The following is a 14,104-nucleotide window of genomic DNA, read 5'->3' as shown; positions in this document are numbered from 1 at the left end:
AGGAAGGTAAAGAAAAAGGAAAAATGCGATATAAATCAGATTTCCTGAAATTCGAACGCTGACGGAGCTTCCGGTGATTCGACCGAGACGAGAATTGGAGTTTGTGCAGCGAGTGATCGTCGCGGTGGTCCGCGTTGATCTGAAAGGGCGCCAGGCGACCGGCGGCGTCTCGGCTGCTTCCCACCACTGGTCGACGCCATTCTATCCATCGACGCAAGCTCAACGAGTCCAATAACCCCAGACCTTCGCCAAGATATCGTCGTATGTCCTCTAGAGGCTACCGATCCGGATCGTTGTCCACGACGAGATCAGGAATCGTTATTTCCGTTTCCGTTTGTTCAGTCTATTGTTCGGAGGTGAATTCTTATCACTTTTCGACGCGACAGATTGGTTTCTTATTTTCTTTTCGATTATGTTTTTCTTTCGTACACTCGCAAGGGAAAGTTTCCAAACCTGGAAATTCAAAAAACTACGAAACTTTGGCACTCTGTAGAGGATATATATGTATGTATGATGTAATTAGCAAATTGCAGTTCTTACTCCTATGACGATTGTTCCAACGAAGATCACAAGAGAAAAACATAAATCACGTTTCTCGTGTTTTGCAGACGAACAATTTCATTGTTCAGTAAACTGATCAATTTTATATTCCCAATTTTTTGCTTCCTATTTGATTCACATAGTAAAAATATATACAGCAATGCAAAAGCATCGAGTGTTTTTAGATTGCGGCATTGATTTATTAGAAAATTTGATAGAGTTATCAGGTGTTTTTAAAAAGCCTAACGAGCCTTCTTTCCATCCGTATGAATAAGTACATTGAGGAACTATGTTTTCGCTGTCAAGTAGCATCGAAATGAACAAAAATGAATCTGCCATGTCTTTTCCGTGTGGTCCTCCGATATTATCGTTTTATTACTAAAAGGATTTAATCATTCTCATAAGTAAACCGAAGAAAAATTGGTGCATTAAAGCTTTACAAAGCGTGCATCGTGTTCTCTATCATTTTTGAGTTCTTTTTTTTTTCAAAGACTCGGCCATCTGTCAACAATAATGGCCACGGTGCATCGGTTACGATGGCCGGTTACGCCGCAAAGTTTTCCTATTTCGCGGGAAATTTTTCTCAGGCGACGAGGAAACAAGCCGTGAAATACGTCCTCGGGCAGTGGGTCGGGTGTTCTGTTCACGAACGGCGTTTAATAGAGGAAGGATTCGTCTACCCAGGCCATTCCCTTTTACGAGGGACGAAAGCGCGCGCGGCGAGTATATCTTTTGAAACCCACGACGAGCGGCTCCCGTTTACTAGAAGGCATCATATTTTCAGCTACCTTTCCCTCTGTTTTTTCCTCGCGACCAAAAAGAGGGAGGCGGTAAAAATTCTCGCCGGGACGTGCGCGTCGCTTTCAAGCCGCAAATCATTAAAAATCGCCGAGAACGTGACGCGACACGGCAAACGCTGAATACGTCGATCGTGACCCAGAAAGCACCGTTAAAAACTCCCCGATCGCGTGTAATCATTTTCGTGTTTTCATCGAAATTTCAATAATGTGCACGGAACAATCGATGCTGAAAAATCCCTTTAAAGTAGCTATAGAGATTAGAATGTTGTTAAAATAACGATACTGTCAGTATGTTAATTCAAATGTTAATTCGAACGTGATCGTATTTGTAAATATCGGTCGTTTTATGTAAGATATATTTCCATAGCATTAGCATTAGAATCGTTTATTACGATTACTTATAAGGTTGGAATAGTTTCCTAGAGAGACATTCAACGTTGTGTCTTAAAATACCAAGTAATCACGGCAAACTAAATTAGATGACTAACGATAAATGTACTGTATCTTCTATATGTTATACATATTTAGGCAGTTGTTAAAAAAATCGTAGAGAAAACGCAAGAAACAAAGGCGTATTTTATGCAACACTATCCTGAATCTGGGTAGTTTCACCAAGAGAGCAAGTTAGCGACGTTTGTAGTTCAGAGAGTGGCCTTGAGCAGTCAATTGACTTCAGCAACTAAGGGCTAAGGTCATGAACAAACTAACAAGTACCCTAACACATATACATATATATCTTCCAAAGTGCAGTTAGAGCTTTGTGTCAGAATCGCTTCGTCTCTGTTACAAATTCGTTTCAAGTTGATCTAATCTTCAACCTCTATCCTATCTTACCTTTTTTAAAAGAAACTATTACCAATTTGAATTGGTAATTGTAGGAAATTCTCGTAACAAATGTTTAGCTGAAAATCATACGCCAACATCGGTAACCCGTTATTTAATCGTTAGCATGAGATAGGAGGACGCGACGTTTAACGATAGAATCGGGCGTTAGCTTGCGGGTGCCTCGGGGTAAATAAATAAATGGGTGGAAGAGTTGGATGTAGTAGCTGCAACCAGACAAAGATAAATTAGACAAAGTTAGCAAGATAGAGACTCGGAAAGGGATAGAGAGAGGGGTTTGGCGTGCAAAACGCGGAGAACGAGGGTGAAACGAGGGACGAAAGGGATCGTCGGCGTGCGACCGCAACGGTGAAACCCGAAATTCCGAAACCAGAAATTCAGGGCTCGGCAATACCAACGGGGCCATAAATGTAACGTTTCGAAACGACGTGCGCCAGCAGCTCGACTATATTATGGTGTTTCTCACCGGAAGTTATAATTGTTTGCCGAGTTTCTCTGGCGCGCGCGATCCCCTCGGGAGGTGCAACGTTGCGTCTGACTATTTCTCCTTTCTCTATCTCTCTGCTGGTATTTTCAGCGAACACCTTGTTTCCATCATAGACTTTGTTGCTGATACAGTTTTTGTCAGTTCTACACGTCGACAGCTCAGCCGTTCTCGCTCTTTGTCGCCGCGATTCCACTTTAAAGCGTCCTCGAAACGTTCGTTGCTAGCGGATAAAAGGTCCACGACGAGGGATTCGACTCATCAAACGCAGATATCTGCATACTAATTACTTTTGGCCGAGCGCGGGCCCGGAACGCGAAACGAATTTCGTTTCCGGGAACGTTTCACACGGTCGAAAACGAATTCCGCTGGCTGTGTCTGTCACTCAAACCCGGCGTCCCGGCCGCGATCGTTCGCGACAGCTTGAATTAAAATCCCCCACGGATTATTTTTTCGTTGCGAACCATCGGAAAATCTCGTGATCCGGAAGAGAGGAACGAGAGGATGGCAAGACGCGTTTTCCGGTGTGTGGTTCGAAAAAGGGAAAAATATTGGCACGTCCGAGAGGAACTCGAAGATTCCGGGCACTTTCGCGCAAGAAAAATACTAACGATAAATTTACCTCTTCCTACTTTGCCTCTCCGCGATTTCTCTCGGCTTCCTCTCGTTGTCGTCGAGCCATAGGTTGGGCGCTCGTAAAACCTAATATTTTTCGTCATATTTCAGACGCGCTGGCTTCCCGATCGCGGGATCGCGGCGGCCGCGTTGTAAATTGCACGAATAAAAGTCATCGTAAACCAACCACTGCCGATAATTCGTGAAATATCTTCGAATTATCTCGCCGTTCTTTCCATCCTGCTATCTATGATAGCCGTTAAATGATAGTAGATTCAACGACTGCCGTGATGCGTACTTATGCTATAAACGAAACGTAAAGAGATCGCCTCTTTAACCTTTTCCGGGTGGTCCATTCTTTTTTTCCTTCATTTCCGGTACTCTCGGTACGATCAGAAATCCTCGCGGTGTCTTATGAACGCGCAAGTTCATTTCAGATACTTATCGCCTACACGGATAAACGATAGCGTTGTAAAGTGCGAATTGAATTTTTGTTGCATCGAGGCAATTTTTCCATTTCGAAGCGCTTTGGAGAAGTTGTGCGTGACGCGCAGTCGTGAGTTTGTGTTTCAATATTTATTTGCGGTACCAGTGCGTGTGTTCCGGCCTTTGACGATACGTTTGTGCGCTGTGCCTGCTGGGAGATCTCTAAATCAATTGGATACACACGTACTCGTTAATTATTCCAGATGGTTCTCGTCGTTGTTAGAGTCTGAAAGCAAGCGTTTATTGGTAGATTGGATAATTCGGATCACGAAATACATAATTTAGACAGCTGTTACGAACGTTACTTACATCGGTATAGGATTGACCTCTCAGGTACGATGCGCCATTATACTGGCTCGTTCTACTGAATCATTCGCTCATCGTTTGAACTAAATGATCTTTTTCATTTGTCTTGCCTCACACTTTTCTTGTCCTCGCAACGTTTTACAACAGTGTTAACAATATACAGGCAGAATATATAGTCTTTGTTCTTGATACGCCAGTGTCAGATATCAATTGTTGCTTCTCGTTAAAATAAGTATACTATTATTAGATGCTCTTTTTAACATGACGATCCGTATCCTTGTAATCTTTTAGAATCTTCAAGCTCAAAATGTCGCTTTAAAGTGGAAAACGAAGAGCAATTTGAAAAACACTATCGCGGTATGAGTGTGAAAATTATTGTGACGTGGGTCTGTGTATCGTACCGTGTTTTAAAATATATCATACTCAATTGTATTATTAATTATTAAAGTAAATTATTAAAGTTCAAGTATATGCATCATATCTTTAAAACAAGTTATAATTTTATTATTAAAAACTTCATTCCAATGTGCTTGTGTAGAGAGCAGCATTATCCGACACACATTGCAGTGCTGTATCGTTTACGCGAAATTCGCGTCAAACTCTGCCGTACAGAGAAACAGCTCCGCACAAAATTCAACTGTATCTAAATGGTTAGGAAAGAAATGATACGGAACATGCAGAATTTACCTGCTTCTCTACAGAAAAATGTACGTCTCCTAAGAAGCTCAAGATCCTTGGTGGCATCTAAAAGAACCGTCTTCGTGAACCTCAATTTGTCGTGAATAAAAATTCGTTGACTTTAAGACGTCTTAACTGAAGATTCTATTCATAACTCAATTTGTCAGACTTAACTCCAAAGTATTCTACTTTAGATTCAATAAATTCCGGATTCTGTTACGGAATGTTACGACTCTTAATTTGTCCAATAAGATTCTCACGACTTGCTAGGATCCTAACACAAGATTCCACGAACTGTAGGTAATTTAACTTGTTAGATTTCATGACTTTGTGGTTAGCCTCAGCAATGCCTCGTGATTCTTGTCCGATTCGAGTCTCAAGACCTCGGAATACTGATACTAGCACGAAGTTTCGTGTCTTCTGTCCGACGCCACTTTTAGGTTTCTCGATACGAGGTCTCATAAACCCGAAGTACACTGGCTCCTACGTCTCTGTGATCACTCGGTACAAGGTCTTATGAGGTCAAAGTGGTCTGGTTCTAGTTTCACGAGTATTACTGCTTTAAACTATGTTCCGAAACTAGCGAGGTTGTATGACTTGGAGACTTATGTGCGACTCTAGGATTCTGTTAGCGTGTTGTTACAGTTTACGAATGCTCTTTATCGAGCAACTTTGCTTCCTCTGTTTTCGTTATGGATTTGGTAATTTTAGGTATAGCTCTTATCGATCTGTTTAACTGTTTGCCGCAGCATTCGCGTTTAATAAATTTAGTTTCGTAATACCAGGGATTTCGTTTATTTATTTGCTACTATTTTCCATGTCCTTGATGTGCTCGATAATTTTCTCGTTTTTAATCTATATCCTCGTTATTAGCAAACTGCGGATGTTTTTGCATTTATGGCAGAAGATATACAAACGTACGTAAACAAATACTAAATATTTAAGTTACGTCTCTTCGGAAAAATATCTTCAAAAATATTTGCCGTCTATATATTAAAATTTCAAAGGAAGTATATATTTTTACTGGAACAAAATTAGATAGAAATTTTGCTACAATTTTCCCTATCCTTTTTTAAAAGACACTATACATATCTATAAATCATTTATGAGACCATTCAAATTCTACGAGGACAAATTCAATTTGTACGAATTATGCCGAAACTCGTCCTGACAATGACCGATACAGCTGCAGTGCATCTTGCTTTGGTTTTGACCGTGTTCGATCACTCGCGTGAAATTCCCAACTCCAAGTTTTCCCACCTAGCGGTATTGAGTTTTTACGACAGCGGACCACCGGTAACGCGACATTCATCACTGTCGACCGATCGTTTCGATCGTGGCTTACGTACTCAACAAGAAACCTAGGATCGTGGAAATTACCTTGAACGATAGGTAGAACATTGCATTGCTCGGTACTGTACTTTCAACGATCTTTTTCCCAAACTACCTGTAATTATCCAACATCCGCTAACGTACCGTGCATTAACAATTCGAACGAAAATATTACAGCGATGTTTGAACGTTTTTGTAAATCTTTCTCTTTTCTACGTTTCCCTAGCATTCTTCAATTTGTTAATTACACCGCAATCTCTAGTCATAATTACAATTTGTGTTCAAACAAAAGTTGCTAGCGTGTTCTCTATGAATTTATTATTTTCAATTTTGATGTTCGACAACAGCACGGAATAAACGAATTTTTAGTTAAATGTTCTCCGTTATCGCGAATCCAATGCAACGCTTTCGAAAGTGTATAGATCAATCCAGCTAGCTTCTCCCTATCAGTCGAGTGTTAAAAATAGTCACTCGTTCGAAATTAATAAACAATAAAAAGAAGAAAACGGGAGAAATAAAGTCGTAGGGCAATTCGTTCCACAATTCGCACATGGACGAATGTTATCATCGATACAGAAATATGGCATTCATAACGGTGTTCATTGCGCGTTACAATATTGCTATCTAGATTTTGTAACTCGCGTCACGACAGCTTTTTTCTTTCCATTTTCTTGTTGTTCTTTTTTCCGGGTTTATCGCTACGGTGATTCCGCGCGAGACGTATGGCGTGTTGCGAAAAACGCGTGGCACGTTTGCGATAGGATACTGGCGTGCTTGTAAGTGGTTCAACGATTTTCATATATTTTCTTGTATTTTCTAATGGGCTGCGTTACAAGGGAAGTTACGCGGGCTACACGAAGGTAGAACGTGACCTGTAAGATATGTTTGCCGCGTATTAGTTGTTTAACGAGCTGCGCGCATGTTAAGTCACACGCGTTCAGAGAATGGCGAGTGAAACGGATAAAACGTTCCTGCTCGCCTAGTAAACAAAAGAAAGAACTCATTCCGTCTGAAATACGGTACAAAGAGGAGGAAATAAAAAAATAAGAAGAAAAAGTTAAAAACCCCCGAGAAAAGCCCGGAGCCTGTTGTACATCGAAGGAATGCGAATCGCGACCTTGTTCGCTCCACTTCCATCGTTTCGTTCAACGCTTCACATCGATCGTATTTACTTAACTCTCTATCGAAAGCTCACGTTCCGTGAGAAAGTATCGTACACAGACGGAAATCTTTCTTCCAAATTTCGCGGGATCTTTTCACGAATCTACCGTTGGCCGCGATCGTCGAAACGGAATCTGGGTCCTGCTAACTGCGCTGGTTTGGAAAGCGGTGCGGCACGTACAGGGTGTTGCGGCCTCATCGGATGGAAAGAAGTTGGGAATCGAGCTTCCCTTTTACGTTAAAGAGCGGAACTCTTTCGCGGAATTGAAATAGTACGTCGGGAATACCGGCACGTGGCGTAGAGGAAGAGCCACGAAAGTGGATGCAAGAGCTACCCCAAGCAGGAGGAGATGGGGTCGAGGGGATGAAGGAGTGGAGCGCGCAAAGGGAGAAAGAGAAGGCGGCTCTCGCACGGAGTAATTAAAACTCTGAAAGTCCCTAAGTCGCCTCAGACTGCGCGTAATTTGCAAACGCGCTCCTTCGCCCTGGGCGCGCGCGCATGCTGCGGGGTTAGAAAACGAACGGAGATGGAAGATCGGCGAGTAGTCAGAGCGGCAGAGAACAGGATAACGTCGAGACTTACGGCTTGCTAGTATTTCTACCCCTTCTTTCTTTCCCTTTTTTCTCTTTTCGCCTTCCTCTCTACGAACACTCGTGTCTTCTTCTGTTTATCGGCCAATTTATTCTCTTCATCGTTCTCGCGAGTTTTCTCTCGAGATTCCCCCATTTTCCCCTGTTACCGATGTTTATGCATTTTGCAGTCTAACCAAGTTCGCGCCGGTACTCTGTGTCTTCGCCTCGAAGTCGGATCTTTGTCCCGTGGACCGAGCTATCGTTTGATGTTTTCACGTGTTTTTGGGGCCCGGAAGCGATCGATAGGCCGCGCGTGAGCGTGCATTTCGCTCGATTTATGCCAGTCCTGCCAAGGTGGGAGTAAAAAATAAAGGAAATGAAAGAGAACGAAAGGAAAAAAGAATCGGTGGCATGAGAGAGACGTCTACGTCGGAGGAAGTCGGTCCGATGGGATGGCGACGAGCGAGTGCCGGGCCAGAGCTTTTAAAAAACCGAACACACCGGCAGTGTCGAGCGTTGAAAGGATGGATACGACTCTTTGAAGCTCGATATCTGCGCTCACACCAGCAACATTTCCCTCTCACCACCGCTATCCCTTCTCCCTGCACCTCTCGTGTGCTCGAAAACTATCCGACAAACTGGCGGAACGTCGAACCGACGATGAAGTTGCAACTCGCGGCGCGAAGTCGCGATTCGAGGGCTGTGTGGCGCGTCGAACGTTCGTCGAATTTCGAAGCTCGCATTGAGAAAAGGGCAGAAAAGTGGATAAAATGGATTTGTCGAAGGGGAGAGTGCAGCGGAAGCGTTCTGAGGGTGGAATACGAAGGCTTTGAACATATAGAAGGAGATCCGATCGAGAAGGTTCGAATAATTCCGTCGACACGAGATTTTATTGTACGCATGCGATGTCAACGTAAATGAAAAATTATGAAGTTTTTCAAATTTATGAAAATTTATTTACTAAAGCATATTTTACTAAAGCACGGGTACCGGAAATTTGACTAGCAATGAACTCAAAGTTAGTTTTAATTGAAACTCGTTGACTACGTTAACTTGGAAACCGCGCTTTCCGCGACCAGAACGATTTGCAATGCGTACGAAGAATCCAAAAAGTTCAAAGGTTCCTATTTGCAACTTGGTTTTTATTTCGCTCTCGTTACTGCCATTTACACGTGTTTCCTTTTATCAAATCGTAGTTCTCGAGAAATGGAAAGTAGAGAGAACGTTCCTTCAAGCGGTACAATGCTCGACCTGGTTTCCCTCGCCCTTTCGATAATTAATACTATTCTTCCAGCATAGGTACGAAAGGTTAAGACGCGCTTCAGTACACCGCAGTATTTTCTCCTACGTATTTTCCTCTCTTACTGTCCAAGATTCGAAACTGTAAAACACGTGGCGTCACACGATATAATATAACACATTTTCCGTTCGATGAACTTTTTCTCGAAGATCTTTTTGGATCATTTACATGTGCACGAGAGAGTAAAGGGTCGTATGTAAACCGGATTCGAGCACCGCGAAATATATCTGCCGGAAACTCGCGTTCGACAATAGTTACTACGAAATCGTGCAGGATAGACGTTCAGAGAATCGCGTGGGTGGCACAGGGCGATGTAGAGGGGTTGGCGGTGTAAAAATCGAGTGGCTCGGCACTCTCGAGGGACGAGAACTCGCGTAAAAAGGAGGATTTCCAATATCACGTCGCTCAGGCATCTTTTGGATCGGCGTTAATGGTCTCTTCCGTTCCCGTCATCCTTCCGCCACCCCCTCAACATCGTTCAGTCCCGAGATTTTTTTCTACATTCATCCCCTTCCCTCCGTTCTCCTGTGCTCTTTTCTTTTTTATCCTTGGAACGCGCGCGGTTCGTTTCCCATCAATCCGAGTCGAAAGCACGTCGGGGAGAAATTATAATAAGGGTCGGCGTTGCTATAATAACGACATCGGTATCGCCCGAGCTGAAAGAATATGAAAGTTCTCTAATGAATATCGGCCGAGCGACAACTGCCTCCATCGCGACGACTCGTATATTTTTTTGTGCTTTTCTCTTCCTTTTTTTTTTTTTCTTTTTCATTTCATCGTGCTTCGTAGCCCTTCGTCGAAACGTTATTTCGTGCCCGCGGCAAGACCTCGCGAAAATGCATTTCGCGAGTTGATCATCCGTTGCTCGGGAAAGAGCGTTTTTACGACACGCGCGTGGAAATAGATGGAGGTAGGTAGAAGTTTTTGCGTATCCTTTCCTTTGTTTTTCGATTTACTTTTCCCCTTCTTTTGCCCGTTTCGATTCGCGAGAACATATTTCGTTTTTCAGTCGTATTTTGTTATCGGCGCGCGTGTCCTGTCGTATTTTCGGCGAGGAGGAAACATTGTTTCGCGTTTTTCCTGCAACGGATTATACCGGACCGTTCTTTCATCGGGAAACATAGGTATTCAGGGATTTGTCCGTAAATACGTTAAATAATGCGAGCGTTTCGGACAAACAGAACGCGCCCGCGACTCTCGATAATTAAATATCGGCGCCCGTTCGCGTGTTACGAGACAGCGTTTTAATCGGCTTTGAACTTGTCGATGAATCTCGCGAAACGCGCCTACCTTCGCCCCCGTTGTTGCTCTAACACCCCTGCCCCTTTTTTTTCCTCATTGAAACGGATGGACGCGTTTCATCCCTCTCTTGTTCAGCTTCTGTCGTACATATGTACCTATATACAGACACAATGTGTGCACGCGAATTTCAGTTCTCGCGCTTTGCCGAATTTATGAGTGACGCGGGACTTTGGATTTCGATAAAAACTTAATCATGCACGGGCAACGAGTATCGATCGAGCCCGGGCTAATAAATCGAGACACGGTCCGGTTATTCCGTGCAGCCTGTGATCGTATTTCAACGCTGGCAAGACTTTACGACGCGTTTTTTACTCCTTTCGGACGCCTCCCTATGCTTGTTCCTTCTTCCCTCTCGTTTTTGCCGCGTGGCAAATGCGTAATTATTTTATGGCCGTTGTTGGTTTATCGAGAAACGAGACGGGTGTCGTTTATTTCCTGGTAAGACACACGAAATGAAGAATTATATGCGGCCACCGTGCATCCCGGTAAATGGAATTTATTCACGTAACGGCGGAACCATCGCGCGTGGCGCGCGGTAATGTGACATACCATTATCATCGCGTTAATGTTACCTTTTTTTAGATGGCGGAGGTGTTGTCGTAATTTGCGCGATTATGAGAGTATTTTTTATCCTTTCGTTTTTTGCATAATTGTCATTTGGCGAGCATTAATTTAACGCATAAATGTACAAATTAGAAGATTAATAATCTGACAACTTGAACATTTAAATATGTACTTTCGAAGAGAAAAAAAATTTTGAAATATTTCGTCCTCTGAGCGTCACAGATATTACATACAGAGGATCAAACATCGAGGCACGAGTGGCGTTCATTTCGCTTCTTGCGACACGCGGTTCGTGCTTACTCTGTACTTTCCGTACGACTTCTGTTTTCGTTACACGAACGAGCTCTATTGGATTTTACGACTGCCACCGTACGTATGATTGAGTTACTAATAGCGCAACTTTTTATCCTCGTGCTTCTAAAAACGCTGTTCTAGAAATTACAGTTGATGTTACTCTCCGACTTGGACAAACTTATAAATCTGTAGCTACCACGATTTTTCTGATAAAACGAAATAATGAAAACTTTATATAGGTACCCTTCCAATAGTATATAGGTAACCTTCCAATAGTTATCCAAGAACCTACGATCTACCATTCTACCCGTAATACTTTTCTTAAATACTATCGATGATTCTTGGAATAACAGAGAACCCTAATTTCATGACTGGAATTTTACCACTATGGTTTGAAAATGTGCTGTTCTTTTACAGTCGAAATCATTTCGGAAATGCAATGGTCGGTGATAAAATACGCAAAACGTTTGAAGGTTCGCAAATCCGTCGGCTATGCCCGCGGCATCGATCGATAACGCGACTTCCGTTTTACAATTAAGGTCGGCCACTTTCGCGTACTATACTTTATCGAAGTGTGGTATCCGGTCGGCTGGATATATCCTACGATGGATAGCAATAATTTTGACAGGGACTATCATTTCGCGATCGTGAAGAGAGTTAAAGCGGTTTCCGTTCCTCCCTCTAACCACGATTGAGGGTTTAGAGGTAATAATTCGAGCGGGGCTCACGTAAAGTTTGCGTAACATCGCGTTTGCGTATTTTATGACCGTTCGTGATACTTCGACCACGTTGCACGAGAATGAATCGAAGATTGACAAGACATTCAGCATTGGAGATTAATGTTTTCTGAAACTCGTGCATGAAAAGTGTTCGAACTTATTGCAGTATCGCAACATGTCGAAGCTTATTTTATGTTACTTGACCGACAAACGATGGCAAATTAAATGAGTACGATTTATGCTCGTTCCATCGTCCTGATATATAAAAAAAAAGAAAGAACGCACACAAATTTCACAGATATTAGCGGTAAAATTCTTGTGCCTCGGTATTCTCTTTATAACTCTTCCTTCGACATTTGCGTATGGAAATATTAAATACGCCTCTCGTCAAACGAACTCGGCTTCATTTGCAGCTGCAAAAGCACCGCTAGTATTTTTCTCTTCCTTGTTTTTTATCTCGTGTTTTCTTTTCTTTTTAATGCCAGCGAGGCTGAACGCTGACGCGTCCACTTCTCAGTCGGTCTCTTTATTACTGAAAATATGGCGGTGTACGGAAAATCCTTGTAACCATTTCCATCTGGAGATGCACGATCTCCATGTTCGTGACGATAAATATTACCAGTCGACAACAATGCGTTGCTCGTACGTCCATTATTCGCATGCTAGAAAGACAGGCTTTATCGATAGCATCGGACCGGCCTCAGAGATATTCGCCATCTTTTATTACGGTGAGATATGTTACCGTCTCTGTAGGATCGTGGTGCGCGTCTTCGTATGTTTCCATGTCGATATGTATGTAAGTACTCACGTTCTGATTTCTCGATGTGTACTCGTGTACATATACAGGCTCGCGAAAGTATTCGAACACTCGTAGGTAGTTTTCATTAGGTAGAAAATATGTAGAAATTACAAGATATGTATTAGGTCGTCCGAAAAGTTTCTTTCGTTTCATAAGGAAATAATGGATGCACGTTTTCCGTTTTATATTATTTTATCGAATTATGATCCATTTTGTTCTATCAAAATAAAAATTACAACGTTCGATAGATTAGGTTTTATGTTTGTATAAAGATGCAGCGTTGTAAAAGACGGGTCTGAAAGACACTTTTCGGACAAGGTATATGTATGTATATGTATCGCGTAGAAATGAGAGAAATATTTAAACAGCCAATTATCCATTAAAATGATTCAGTGGGACCATTTATTTAACAGTAAAAAATGTTCCCGATAAATATCTTGTAACTTTTATAAACATTTTCGGATTTACTTCGAAGTTGACCAATTTAAACAGTCTCGCTAGAGCGTTAATAAAATTACAAAATGTTTCGTACGAGACGTACGGTACAGAGATAAAAATTTTCCACGTAGGTGTTGAAATACTTTCGCGAACCAATATAGAGAATATAGGATCACGTTATGGAAACAGTCAGGCGCGTTCTATCACGACGTCTTTGATTTTTATACGGCACTCGCGACGCTCTCTGTGCATTCTCCTATAGTAAAATATTGAAATCTAACTCTCAGGCTTTGATATGATGCATTTTAAGTGGAAAGTAGCGCGGAAAATCGAACGATATGTACTAGGCGAAAACGATTCGCGACTGAATCCAAATGATTTTGAATGTATTATGAATGAAATCGGTCCCTCTTTTCGCTCTTTCTCTTTATTTCATTCTTTCTCCCCGCTCGTTTTTTTTTTAATTTCATTCCACTATCAACCTCGCTATGGCCACTCGTCATGCCAGGCAATTTTTGCGATCGCGAATTGCTCGGCCACGGAATCACGTTCTGCCCGGCAGAAAGTCGACGCACTAACGTACCATTTTCCCCGGTGAATGCGGCCGAATTAAAAAGAGCAGCCGGGAGTCCACTCGATCATATTTTGAGCGGTTTCATCGATCCGGCTAGTGCTGGCGAATCCCAAACCGCGAACTCGTTCCGTGTTGCACGGCCGATGCCAATAACCGCTATTCTGCCAATCAAAGTCGTCTCAGTCGACAACAGAGATGTTTTTCCTCGTTTTCTTCCGATTCTGCTGCGTCGGCTGGATCCTGGCCAGCCGAGTCGATCGTCCTGGAAAAATATTACGTTCTCAACGAAACGTGTG

The 14,104-nt window shown here is 42.6% G+C and overlaps 2 protein-coding genes across 2 annotated transcripts in view; one reads left to right on the top strand and one right to left on the bottom strand.

Moving 5' to 3' along the window:
• The window catches only part of LOC132916557 (E3 ubiquitin-protein ligase MYCBP2), a 263,362-nt gene that overhangs the window by 33,924 nt on the left and 215,334 nt on the right, over positions 1 to 14,104 (top strand). The gene's annotated exons all lie outside the window — the stretch shown is intronic.
• The window catches only part of LOC132916547 (uncharacterized), a 118,016-nt gene that overhangs the window by 23,603 nt on the left and 80,309 nt on the right, over positions 1 to 14,104 (bottom strand). Inside the window, exon 2 of the mRNA XM_060976647.1 lies at positions 13,818 to 14,070. The gene's annotated coding sequence lies outside the window, so the exon portion shown is untranslated. The remainder of the gene's footprint in view (positions 1 to 13,817; positions 14,071 to 14,104) is intronic.

The sequence above is a fragment of the Bombus pascuorum genome, chromosome 2, assembly GCF_905332965.1.
Source record: "Bombus pascuorum chromosome 2, iyBomPasc1.1, whole genome shotgun sequence".
NCBI lineage: Eukaryota > Metazoa > Arthropoda > Insecta > Hymenoptera > Apidae > Bombus > Bombus pascuorum.
Note: the sequence above shows the minus strand (reverse complement) of the source record. Positions and strands in the feature narration are given on the sequence as shown.